Here is a 14680-nt window from a genome sequence, read left to right on the forward strand (position 1 = left end):
TAAATAATGTTAAATAATTGATGTATATACACTATGTATATAGGCTAACATCTTATTAGGCTACTTTAAAAGAGTTGGATTTTACAGCAAGGAAAGTCTTAAGTTGTTTAATTTTCTTAAAAATAAAAATGCGATTTAATTCTGCAGACCTGCACCAGTTGAAAGTTTAATTCTTACATTCTTGTTTAAAGTTTAGGGGTTATGTTACAGTATATTCATTAAAATTAAGTAACTTAAACATGTTTGAGTGTTGATGGGTTTGCATGTGTACAGCATTTGCCATAATTTTATATTACAAATTTAGTGACTGACATGTTTTGCTACTCATAATATAAAAAGGACTGAAGAAATCTAATTATGCAAATAATACTTTCAAAGAAAAACATCAACTCCATCTTGTACACCATTACTGTCTACATTCACATCTTGACACAAGAGGCGCTAATTTGCATGTGCTGCATGCCCTCCAGTATAATATTCCATTTTAATGCAATTTAACAGATTTGCAGCTCTCCATTGCAGAAAACATGAGACAAAAGGAACTGCATTACAATACCAACATAAATAAAAACACATACTGTATTGGCAAACCATTAAAGGTGCATAACTTGTTCTGAGAAGACACTTACAATTAACGCATTTCCTTCCAGTCTTTTAATTTAATACAAGTTTGAAAAATGACATCATTATCTGTCCTAGGGGCTAAGATGACATCAGAAAGGTTAATGTAGCAGATAAATAGTTCACAAAGCACACTTTGAAACAGAGTTCAAAAAGTCATGCCCAATAGTCGCAAAGCAAAGTTTAAGCTTTAAATCAAACTTAATTTAACTGTGTATGTGTTTCTGTCACATGTATGGCTTTGTAAGTTATGCCCACAGTTTCCAAACAAAACTTAAATAAAATCTAATATTTAATAAATTATTCTGCTAATATATGTCGAACAATATTTAAAACAGTCCAGTATACATATACATCATATCAAAAGGCACATTTACATTAAACTTAAGTGCAATTGTAGTACAGCAATAACATTCAGCATTCAGTTATTTCAATTTTCAAATATCTCTTAAAAAAGCTACTATAATACATTCCTAATTAGACTTAAATAAAAAAAGATTGTTCCCTGTAAACCAACGATTAACACGACAAAACATAGTAATAGTCACGTTGCAATGTGCCACTAACCATCTGACAGAAAAATATTAAACTGGACGGGCTTAACGCCAGTAGGATGGGCGTACCTGTCAGTACAATTGCTTTGGACCCTGATGTTACATTTAAGTCACACGCTTGCAGTATTTGTCAAATCACTACGCACTGGTTAACTGGCCAATCATAGAACACCTAGCTTTTCAGAAAGATGAGCTTCTTAAAATATCCACACCTTTCAGAGAGGCAGGGCAAAGAGGAGATCGAAACATGAAAGGTTTAAGGTTCAACAACTCTGTATTTTTCAAATACTGTGCATTACATATAAAACAAATGATAATGTTCTTTTTAGCCGTGTCATATGTACCATAAAAAACCTGGTGTAAATGGACCTGCCACTCACCAATGATTAAATTAAGGCAAACTTTAGCATATGACATCTTTGGACAAGTATGGAAAGATACACAATTTAATACCTTGGAAAATGTTATTTCATATTTTTTTAAGGGCCTTAATTTTCTCTAAATTGACTTTTCAACTTTGAAAACGTTTTATGAACCCACGGACACCCTAGCATACCATGAGAACTTGGAATACATTTATGTTACACAGTATGTGTGTTCCCTGGGTATTTAACCCACAACATTGGTGTTGCAGGCACCATGCTTTCCAGTCACAGCTACAGGAGCATAATTTCAATTGTTAAGTAATGCCCTGAGGGTCAACAATTTTGAGGAATAGCGCCGTTAAATATTAATCAGGGAGCAAGAGCCTAGTTCCAAATCGCTTCTTTGTCTTTCCACATCCAAAGAATCAACTTTGAACCAGAAAAAGTGGTTCTTATCTAGCACAGAAACGTTGCTGGGCTAGAAGCAAGAACTGCTTGCGTCAGGTGCTGGGCACGGGGTTACTGTGACCACTGACTGCCATTCTTGAAATTCAATTCACGATGGACGCGAAAAAAGCAACTGGTCTGTGGAAGAAACAAACAGTTTTCTTGCACTCTGGTCCTATCCAGATGTACGCTCCCAAAGCCATGAACATCACAAGCAAGGCAACATCCACAATTGTTGATGGCGTTTTACATTGCTTGGAAGATGAGTATGAACACGCTTCCTTGTGGCTCTCTAAACCGTGGAAAAGCAAACCTGTTCTTAGCTGGTTCACCAGTGGAACCAGCAATAGCACTAGCTCTGAACCAGGACTCTTGTTTTACCATGCAGCTATTAGGCGTTCTTAAGGCTGTATGCAACTTTTTTGGTAGAAATTGAAATTCAGGAAGACAGGAAGCATTTACATGCTCCTCACAGAAACAATAACGTAAGGCAAACAGGTTTTTTGTCATCTTCCAACTTTAGGTAGCAGTGTGCATACTTCACAATCAGGGCTTCACATTGACCTTTTTGCTCACCACCAACAGTGGCTTGTAGTTTTCCAAAGTGACTAGCAACTCAGCTTGTCACTGGCCACAAATTTTTTGAGGGGAAATTCAATTTAAACAATTAAGGTTAACTTTGGTTTAATTTTATTCAACCTGCCAAAATGGCGAGTGGGAGTGACTAAAATCGACCCGCATTCGGCAGGTGAATGTCAAGCCCTTTACACAACACACTGCTAAGATGTGCACTAATAATAAGAACTTTGAGGTACTCGTGGGAACAACGTAGATACGTTTTCACATAAATTCATGCGATAACTTTTCACTTGAATCTCTGTTTATACAGTTCTGCACTGACATTTGCTGTACTAGTTCCACATTGTGATTGTTTGGCACCCACTACAAAATCTTGTGGCAATAAAATCAAACCGGTTTGAAAATATCCCAGAGTATGCGAGTGCTCAACACTGGCTCACATCATGTGGCTGGAAACCTTGGAAATCACAGTCAGCAGGAACGCTTACAGTAGAATGCAGCGTTTCATGGGCGTTACCCTCCTCAGGTCTGTTTTACACACGCAGTTTTTAAGTTCTGCACATTCACAGGGAAAAAATAGTGAAGCTGCTTCTTCATCATGGTAGGAAGGTGAAGGTAACATGGTCCAAATGGTAAGACATCACTCCCACAGAGCCAGAAGAGTTTGGTGTGCTTACAGTTAAATCATCGGAGCCTGTGGCCGTGTGGACAGTGCTCCAGCCATGTAGCGCAAATGCGCTTCGGGCAACCCGTGTTTGAGTTCCGGCTCAAGGTCCTTTCTCGGCACCCACTTCTCAGTACCACTCCGCTTCCCGTCCTCCTCTACGACGGCACTGTATAAAATAATGGGAAACAGAAAAACTGTCAATTTAGGTTCACAATTGGCAGTGGAACAGGCATATGATGGCTCAGGTAGATGAATTCATCTTTATGGTCATCTGTTTGAGAAAGGAGGTAGGGAATGACAGCATTTCTCATAATATGTCCCGTGTCCTTGTGTGTCTTATTTCCATGGTTTATACCGTAGATAAAACTACCACACTGTATTTAAGAGAATGTCCTGTTAAAGCTGCATTAGTGTTCCAACTCTCATAGTTTCTTACCTTGAACTAAACTCCACGGTCATGTCCGAAATGTTTCTACCATGGACGGACAGAGCTATGTGATGTTACCGGCACAGAAAGCTTTATTCCTGGTAAATCAAAATTCATTTATTTCAGTTTTGGCATGGTCTTCATAAAGAACGACATGCAATAATGGATACTTTCCATTTGATCAACCCTATAATATGTAAAAGTGTATATAAAAGTGTATTTCGTATCATTATCAAACTCTGCAAACAATAAGTAAAAGTATTTTTACGAATGGTTAAAAAAAACTCATGAACTTTCAGATATCTCAGATATCTCACCAGAGTTATCAGGCCCGCGCCGACAGAATCTCCAAATCCTGCGCAGAAACCGCCACACACGCCCAAGTGTGTTATCTGCGGTAAAAAGATCATAAAACATAGTTCGTGATTACCAAACATCCCGAAAGAGGAATAAACCAAAATCACAACAACTTGTCCCGTTGATTATCAATAACGTATTTACTTTTCTTAATGTTATCTGTGTGACGTACCGTCGCCATTACAGGTACCTCGCCAAGTTTGCTCGCTAACATACTCCGAGTACATATTCTAAGTAGTTCAATGTCGTTTTTATATTTATTCGGGTGAAACCGGACAAATAAATGTGAAGTACTGGTTATAACGGCAGGTGACTTGATAAGTTACATCGCAGTAATGATGGATGAGGAACATTTTAGTGCGCAACCGTGTTGGTAAACATGACAGCAATGCTAATTTATATATATATATAATAACTCACCTCTCTGATAAGTTTCCATATCTTTCTTATGCTTCGCGTTAGCCGTTTCTGCGAGGTAAGTTTCACTTTGTTTAGTTCATGAACGTGTTCATTTCACGTTACGCTCATACAGCGGAGATGTTCGACTGTGTGAAGCTGCTGTCATTACACACAGCTACTTTACCAAAGGGCGGTGCGTTTGACCTAATATGGGAAGTCAAGCAGGAGGGCAAAACAACCAACAAACTAAACTCTTAACTTTGTCAAGTCCCGTTGAGACACGTTGTTTGAATGACTCCACAATGCAAAATAGGGGCATATTGTTGGTAACTTAAAATGAACAACAATTCCGCCATTGAGAACTAATTTCACTAAACCTGATCAAATTGAAAGTACTTTCGTCTCAAATCAATAACGGTCAGTTGAGCAGGTGAGGTGCTTACCTTTTATACATATTCCCCTCCTGAGTCCATTCAACAAAGTGTAGCAAAAAAGAACTGCGTGAGATCAACTTATTTTCGAGTTTTTATACGGTAAAATGGCACAATAATAAACATAAAGAATCCTCGTTGATCGGCATCTTTGCTTCTTTTGTATTTTTAAAAGTTGCTCCATTACGCTGCTTAAAAATAAGTTAAACAGAACTTTTAGCTAAGATATGCAGAGCTCTGTCACTATGCGGTTGGTGCCGACTGCCGAGACTCGCTGTAGTTCCCGCACTTTATCGTCGTCTTCTTCTTTGGTTCAGAACACAGAACGGCTAGGGTGCATTGCGCCACCTACATTTCGGAGAAGGAACACCGCATCACTGAAATAAATTGAAACGGTAGTTTCCGTCCACTCCTATATTCATCTCGTTATTTTATTTTTTTGTATGCGCCTTAATCTAGCATGTTGAACAAGTGGAGGTCTGGTGGTCCATCAAATTCGAACTTTTAAGCAAAAATATCTCTCAGTGATGTTGTAGGCCTAAAGTAGCACATTAAACTTGGCTCTTTATATTTTAAAGCTCTTGTTGACTGGAACAGAAAAGCCATATGGTAAGCATAAATGTGCTAACAACCGAGGAATTCATCTATTACTGTTACATTTCACATTTCCATTAGTCATTGGCAGTGGCGGTTTTAGGCACGGGCGAACAGGGCAGCCGCCCGGGGCGGCACATTTTCACGACACTTGGGGGGCGGCAAAAGCACTTGAAAAAGAAAAATAATCTGCGCCGCTAAACGGGTTTCTATTATCTATAATATAACTGTCTGTGTGGGGAATTGGCAAATTGCCGCCCCTGCTTGCTGAGAAGCGCTGAAGCTGTGTGAAAAGTGGAAAGGGGAGGGGCCGCGCCCGCGATGGACAGTTCAACTTTCCCAAAGGGAGTGAACAAGGAGGAGGGGCCATTTAGTGGGCTAAAGTCAGTCACACCTTGACTTTCTTCCAAATAACGCACATTTCATTCATAATATTAAAGCACTAGCCTATATTTTCCATGTTTTTTTTTCTGAATTGTGTGTGTGAAATGGCTATTAAAAAAAGGTAATCCAAAACGATTATGTGGAGGTGAAGTGGTTTAGTCTTGACTTCTGGTTGTGAGTGACAGTGTTGTGAAATCTGTTGATTGTCAAGTGCCAGATAAACACAGTGAGAGCGATGGAGAGAAAAAGGTTTAAGCCGTCAGGTGCCCAATATAGGAACAAATAAAAGTAGAAGACGAGAAAAGAGCAAAAGATAAAGGTATGCAACTACGTTCTCTCTGTATGATTACGGTAATGGTGTCCATGTCATCAATGAAGGGCTCATGTTAATGGGTGGTAACGTTAACTCTGACGTTTGTTAGCCTTCTTGCTATGATGCTAGCTATGCTTATACAACAATAATTCGGTCTTAACTCAACAAACACGAGATCTAATTTCACCATAAGATTGTGCTTTGCAACAAAACTGTTACAAGTAAAGTTATTATTTATTTCCATCATTGGGGTTAATGTTGGGCCCTGTAATTAGCCAACGAAATTAACATATGTGTAGGACGTTTCAAAGACGAACATTTGCTATTTGAACTTCCCAGATAGCACACAGACATCACGGAGACATCTATTTGATGTGTGTGTTTACATCTGGCAGACGTATTTTTTAGAGTGTTTGCTCATCTGCAATACGTCTAAAGGACGTTTCCTGTTAGAAGATGTCTTTAAGATGTAATGATTTAGAATGTATGTTAAACTGACATCTTATAGATGTCTATCAGATGTTAGTAAACAGCAGATGCTTTCCAGATGAAGTGATCTTTAACAGACATCTTGCAGACGTACGTGTGCTATCTGGGGTTGTATGCTGCCTGTTATTTTATTTTAATTTTTTAATGTGTATTGTTATTGGAAAATTTGACTTTTCTACCGTGCTGCTATATTTACCTCAAATCTGTTTAAAAAAACTTGTTAAGAGATTATACACCTCATAACGTTATGAAATTCGTGTTCTCATTCATAAAATTCTAACATAGAAGAGATTATAAAAAGAAAGAAATTAAGTATTGAAAGCGCCAGTAGGCGGCAGCGATTCACTGTTTTAATGAGTATACTTAAATTATTCATTCATCCAATTCGTTCAAAAATCAGATTATTTTAGGAAGAAAACAAACATCAATGTGAATACTTTTGTCATTAATAATTACAGACACTTTTTAAAAATGAACTAGCAAAACAGATGGGTGCTTTGGTAACTTTTTATACTGATAGTTATATATAAATACATTGCAATTGAATAGCTTGCTAACATATATGGTGTGTACTTATCTATTATTACACAATATTCTTATACCTCATTCTCAGTACATGCTTTATTTTTTTTTGCATCCCTCTCTGACTAGCAGTTTAATATAGTCTGCTGTGCAGCACTTCTATTCATTTTTGGCGTACGTTAAGTTACCCGTGTGCTCTCCCATTGAAACACCACTCGCGTTGTTTTGGTGAAAGTGCGACTCATTGGTTGGGCGTTACCAATCGGTTCAATGGAGGGGGAGTTTTTTTTGTCTAATTTATTATGACAAACTCATATTTGATAAGGAACAAATTTATCATCACGAAATAAAGTAATTCTACATATTTTTCATTTGATCTACTGTGATTTTCATTTTGAAATATTGGAGGGGTTGTAACTGATGGATTTGAATATTGGGGCGGTTACCTTCCCCCCATCCCCCCCACAAACTACGCCCCTGGAGGCAGTAACCAAGGAGCTAATTGTTCCTTAGATTAGATTAATATAGCGTCTAATGGGTGATGACAGACATTTGCCATGTAAGGGCCTGTTTATTTAAATTTGCAATTCATAAGAGTTATACTGTAGCCTACTGTCTTTTGATGTCAATTTCAATTGCAAATTCAAGGGCATCTTCCTTGAACTTATCACTTTTATGCATGATAAGGATCTATCAGAGATCTACTCCAACTTTTGGACTGTTCTCAGGATTGCACTTACTCTGACAGTCACTGTGGCTCAAGCAGAGAGGAGCTTTTCAAAAGTTGATCAAGTCATACCTGAGGTCAACCATGTCTCAAGAATGGCTCACTGGCCTTGCTATCATCAGTATCAATCACTCAATAGGGGGCAGATTTCGTATGATGACATTAATGATGATTTTGCATCAAGGAAGGCCAGAAAGGTCAGGTTTTAGTTTGTGTTTTCTGTTCTTAGTGCAATAGTGTAATAATTAGATTTGCTTTTGTGTGATGAAGGATTTGTGCTATTTAGAATATCTATTCTATATTTTATTTATATATTATTCTTAATATTTTATATTGTTGTTGTTCTCCGCTCGTGTTACATCATGATTGTACATATGTTGCAACTTTTATGTACATAGAGTATATTTAAATTCTGAAAACGTATACTGATTTGTGCAGAATTGTGTTAAAATGTTCTGTTGAAGGATTTGTGCAATTGAGAAATATAAGGTTTGTCTTACACTTATATAGTTATGGTAAAACATGGCTTTTTTTTCTCTCTCGGATGGGTGGGAGTAGGTGGGGGGGCACCCAGAAGGGATCTCGCCCGGGGAGTGATTCAATGTAGAACCGCCACTGGTCATTGGTCTTTAGAAACCGTGCCTAGTGTTGTTCCATATGAATTTTATAAGTAAATAGAACGACATGTGTACAGTTCCCCTCAAAATCCTTTCCAGAGACATTCAGATATTGTACCCGCAGTGTGAAGGAGTTACATTTAAAATTGATCTCTGCTTAGGATATTTCGAAACGATATTAAACATTTCGAACCATTACATTTAACCTCATTGGTCACACTAAAATCATGTCAAACAATGTTTATTTCAGTTGAAATCGGCCCAATAAATGTTAGCAACTGTTTAAAACTGCTAAAATCATCTCAAACAATGTTTATTTCAGTTCCTGCGCATTCCTGTCGTTCATATGGCGTTGTCGGCAGGATGGAATGACAGCTGAACAACCAGACTTGTGTACTTCAGAACTTCAGAAGTTTGCTGAAGTTTATATTAAGAAAACAAAAGATGGAAACGTGTTAATGGATCGTGAGATTCAGGGTCGTGATGAAGTCCATTACAAATATGTGGCTGCAAATGCCAAAGACATGTTTAAATGGTCAAAAGAGGTTGGGGATGTGAGAAAAGATCCGAGGGCAGCATTAGCTCGACTGGAAGCTCTTAAAGAGGTGTTTTCTCTGTCAGTAAGAGATGGGTTCAGCATAGTCTCAGTGAATCTGTCAGCCGCAGACAGAAGGAATTTGAAGGAAGCTCTTGGTGATGTTTTATATGATGAGAGCATGGCAGACCCTAGATCAGAGATAGAAGGATGGAAAAGGCTTAAGATGTGGTGCAGAAAAGCACAACAGCAAAAGGTCGACTGGAATGAGATTAGCAGATGCAAACAAAAAGCTAATGAGAATGTTGAGGATTACACTGAACGGATGTGTGAGACATTTTCAATGTTTTCAGGGCTAGATCAAAAGGGTGACCCTGTGAGCTTTATAAAGATCCCAGGAAAGGGAGGACCTTTCTTATCAGTTTGGCTTGATGGGTTACTACCTGAAATAAGAAAAGGTGTTTGTAACAGGAGGAATGAAACGTTCATTCCTATCGTTCCTGCGCATTTTTGCGTCTTCTTCTTCTTTGGTTGAACAGAACATAGAATGATATGGAAGCAAATAAGAGACATAATGTTTTGAAATTTAACAGCCTATGAATACTTGATTTTGAATTATTTTACTTTGGAAACCATGTACCTGAATTTATTTGTTTCGAATTTACCTCTATGAAATTTAAATATGAAAATTCTTGATTTCCAATTTAAAAACCTGAATTTAATGCTCACAAATTCAGATACAAAAAAAAAACTTACAGAATTTCAGATAAAATACATTCAGATTGATCAAATTTGATTGCTCTTATTCAGATCTCAAATTTCAAGTTAATACTTTTCAAAGAAAACATATGTCTAATTCGACTGCTCAACTTCAGATCGAAAAATTCAAGTTAAATATTCACATGGTAACATCCGGGCTACCCAGGATAGGAAAAACAGTTGAGCCCAGAGCCCATCTGCAATTGAACCGAACCATTGAACCGAACCATTGAACAGAACCGACGTCGGTCGAAAAATAATAATAATAATAGTTCCAAAAAACAATTAGCAACAACATACTTTTGTTCTGTAGAGTCTGATTGTACATAAACAGCAAACTTACCGGAGCGCCTTCGTTTTCCCTAGAAGTCATCTTCTTAACAGGTTTAATATCCGTGCCTTGGCCTCTTCTTGGATCATGACAGACAGTCAGGTTGTCGTGCTCTGATAGGCCGCTCGACGTCGGTTCATTGTTTCTGTTCAATGGTATGAGTCACAGGTTGCCGGTACGATTCTCAAGGCCGGCGGGTAACGATTCAACGACTGAGGTCCCCTTGAGCAAGGCACCTTACACCCACTTGCTCCCCGGTCGCTGCAGAGATAGCTGTCCACTGCCCTGGCTGTATGTTTGTTCACAACTTGCTGTGCGTGTGTTCCCTACTTTAAATGCAGAGGTCACATTTCGTGTATGGGTCACCATATCTGAAAAATAGGTCACTTTCATAAGATAAACGGTGAATCTTGACATTTCTAAACCTCAAATGTCATTACAGAAGTAAACAAAATAAACATTCAGCAAACGTGCAAAATGCCGACTCCAGTAATGGAAAATTGTATCAATGGGTCACAATGATTCAGTAATATTAAGGCAAAACATTTCCATTGTTAGCAGTTGTTGTTAAACTGCACTAAAACCTAACTAAAGACTGACCATTCAGATAAGTTCACTTTGCCTAGTACATCATTTTGTACAAAAGTGCATCATTTTTTTGTTAGAAACTTGGATGACATGCTATATGATTACCAAAGTTTACACAACAATTGATGCTATTGGTGATGATGGGTCCCCCAGAGCTTTTGTTTTAAAACAAACACTTTTGCAGTTAGGTTGATCATCCATTCATAAATATTGGTCATCTGAATGGGAAAAGAGGTGGAGAGGTCATGACCTATGAGGTCACATATTTTATTTAGCATAAATAATCATGTGTGCACTTTTTAATTGTATTGAGGTAATACAATTACTTGCCACATTGTAGGGTCATTGTATTCTAGTGAAATAACCATACCATGCACATTATCTTCTTCATAACTGTCAGACCATGAATAGACAGAGCTCCTGCCATGGTATAGTGGTCATGTTTCTTCCTCTGAAAGTTTTATTTCTGGCCAACATAAGTATAGTTTTTTTTTACATTTTGTAAAAATTGCTGACTTCACGACTTTCATTCATAACATAAACATTGCACATTGATCTGTAAACTATTATGTAGAATCAATTAAAAAACTCTGATGGAACTCATACTGTACCTTTACATTTCATAAAGCACTGACATTTACAGCATTGGACTATATAAGGTTTGTTAAATGACTTAAAGACTTGGGCCTGGTTTCATAGATAACATGTGCTTCTGGAATACACCCCTTTGCGAAAAAAGTCAATATTTTTTGTCACTCATTTCTGAAAGTAAAACCAATATATTTTATAGATTCATAGAGTGTTTTCTGAAGTCCATAGTCAACGTAGCCATCTACCAGGAAGTGTTTAAAACACGTCATGCTTCCTCCTGCTGACAAGAGTAATAGAGATACTGATTTCATTTTCCAGCAGGACTTGGCACCTGCCCACACTGTCAAAGGTACCAAAAGCTGGTTCAAGGACCATGGTGGTACTGTGCTGGATTGGCCAGCAAACTCGCCTGACCTGAACCCCACAAAGAATCTATGGGGTATTGTCAAGAGGATGATGATAGACACCAGACCCAAAAATGCAGATGACCTGAAGGCCGCTATCAAAGCAACCTGGGCTTCCATTGCCCCTGAGCAGTGCCACAGACTGATTGCCTCCATGCCACACCACATTGATGCAGTAATTCATGCAAAAGGAGGCCCAACCAAGTATTGAGTGCATAGAAATGAACATTCTTTTCAGAAGCCTGACATTGTTTAAAATGTCCTTTTTTAATCGATCTTATGTAATATTCAAATTTTCTGAGACAGATTTTGGGGTTTTCATTATCTGTAAGCATTATTCATCAAAATTTCAAGAAATGAAGGCTTGAAATATCTCACTCTGTTTAATAAATCTATATAACATATTGGTTTTACTTTCTGAAACGAATGACAAAAAATATTGACCTTTTTCACGATATTCTAATTAATTGAGATGCACCTGTATATTAAAATATACCAGTGCCACTGTTTTGTCTCAAGATGCACACCAGTAATGTCTTTTGTGCAAAGTCGACTTAAATATCCTAATTTAACCAAGGCATAGTCCTGGAGTTTTCCTCTAATGTTTTGTACATACTTCAGTTACACACCAGAGTAATGAGGTCCACAGCAATGCAGGAATCTCCAGATTCTTTGCGGAAACCTCCAAAGCCATTCAAATATGGTACCTGCAGTTAAACCTTGTTACCTTTAAAAATTATTTGTGCTTAGGATATTCAAACAATATTACAACCACATTGATAATACAAAAATTATCACGTTTGATGATAGCAAACCAAAAAGTTTATTTGCTAATGTCTACAGGCTCTTCAGTATCAATGTGGAACTTCACTTCCCTTTGACGTCATAGTTTTCTTTCTTGCCAACGTTACTACAAAGCAGGGAGCATTGTCATCACTAATTAAGTAAATTAAGCAAAAATATAACAATAAAATAGATAAATAAAAACAATCTTTAATTCGCATCGCAGGAAAAAAGTTTGGCTGTCATGTCATAGGCTGTTCATGCAGCATCTTTATCAGGGGTGCGCAAACTGTTTGTCCTTTTATAAGTTCATATGGTTTTCAAATATATTTTAAAACATAAATTATATTTTTATTATTTAGGGATTCCCTCACAAATCTCTGACATTTTTACATTTTAATGTAAAAGTATACTGCATATTTTTATGTGTAATACTATTTACCTTAAACAGTTATGCCAGACATCATCTACATGCATATATGCAAGTGATCAGTTTAATACGATCAATTACTTACCTCTGGTGTGAGTTTCCATAACTCTGTTAAAAGTAAGAGGAAGGATGTGAACTTAAACTAGCGAATTTATACTAGCAAGCGAGATTCTTTTGACGCGTCTGATGACGTTTGGGTGTACTTAGACACGCCATATATGGATTTTCCGTATGGGTTTGTTATGGATTATGACTTAAGTTCACTCATGGAACATTATTAAAAGAAAAACATTACCTAATATAAAGTAAGCAGTTGGGCCTGACATGTCGTGTCGAGTTGAATAGTCATTCACGACTCACGAGTCAATTCACGGACCATTTAATAAAACGCTATCTTGTGGCCTTTTGAGTTCTAAGATTTCAATCTCTTTGTATTATTCATAATAAATGTATTATTTTGGTATATTTCCATCCTTTTTCAAAGGTTGGCACTTGTCTTGAAGAGAAAAAAATAATTACTATATATAACTATTCACTAAAATGTATTTCTCAAGGTATAATAACAGTAATCATATTTACATTTATTTTAAAGGACCTTATCTGTACCATTCCCATTTTTATTGGGAATATGACAGTTTGGATCACCAAAAGACTACCAATAATATCTAACTAACCAACAAATTCACTGTATCGATTTTTTTGAACAAATTCAGAAGACAAGTTTATTCGTGATTAAATCTATGCTTGTTAAAAATAATGTACAGTTGAAAGAAAAAGTATGTGAACCCTTTGGGCTTACTTGGATTTCTTCATAAATTGGTCATAAAATGTGTTCTGATCTTCATCTAAGTCACAACAATAGAGAAACACAGTCTGCTTAAACTAATACCACACAAACATTATACATTTTCATGTTTTTATTGAACACAACATGTAAACATTCATAGTGCAGGGTGGAAAAAGTATGTGAAACCCTAGGCTAATGACTTCTCCAAGAGCTAATTGGAGCCAGGAGTCAGCCAACCTGGGGTCCAATCAATGTGATGAGATTGGATGTGTTGATTAAAGCTGGCCTGTCCAATAAAAAACACACACCAGTTTTGAGTTTGCTGTTCTGAAGAAGCGTTGTCTGATGTGAACCATGCCTCGCACAAAAGAGCTCTCAGAAGACCTACGATCAAGAATTGTTGACTTACATAAAGCTGGAAAGGGCTACAAAAGTATATCTAAAAGCCTTGATGTCCATGTGTCCACGGTAAGACAGATTGTCTACAAATGGAGAAAGTTCAGCACTGTTGCTACACTCCCTAGGCGTGGTCGTCCTGTAAAGATGACTGCAAGAGCACAGCGCAGAATGCTCAATGAGGTGAAGAAGAATCCTAGAGTGTCAGCTAAACACTTACAGAAATCTCTGGCACATGATAACATTTTTGTTGACAAATCTACAATAAGGAAAACATTAAACAAGAATGGACTTCATGGGAGGACACCACGGAGGAAGCCACTGCTGTCCAAAAAAAAAACATTGCAGCACGTTTGAAGTTTGCAAAAGAGCACCTGGATGTTCCACAGCACTACTGGCAAAACATTCTGTGGACAGATGAAACCAAAATTGAGTTGTTTGGAAAGAACACACAACGCTATGTGTGGAGAACAAAAGGCACAGCACACCAACATCAAAACCTCATCCCAACTGTGAAATATGGTGGAGGGGGCATCATGGTTTGGGGCTGCTTTGCTGCCTCAGGGCCTGGACGGATTACTGT

General features: G+C 37.5%; 1 long non-coding RNA gene across 1 annotated transcript; it reads right to left on the minus strand.

The window, feature by feature from the left end:
* Positions 1-465: 465 nt before the first annotated feature.
* Positions 466-4853, minus strand: LOC130426380 (uncharacterized). Its single transcript, XR_008907175.1, has 4 exons — positions 4438-4853; positions 3978-4052; positions 3670-3758; positions 466-3399 (listed from the first exon to the last, which is right to left on the minus strand). It is a non-coding gene; the product is annotated as an uncharacterized LOC130426380 (long non-coding RNA).
* Between the last annotated feature and the right edge of the window lie 9827 nt (positions 4854-14680).

This window comes from Triplophysa dalaica, chromosome 7 (assembly GCF_015846415.1).
Source record: "Triplophysa dalaica isolate WHDGS20190420 chromosome 7, ASM1584641v1, whole genome shotgun sequence".
NCBI lineage: Eukaryota > Metazoa > Chordata > Actinopteri > Cypriniformes > Nemacheilidae > Triplophysa > Triplophysa dalaica.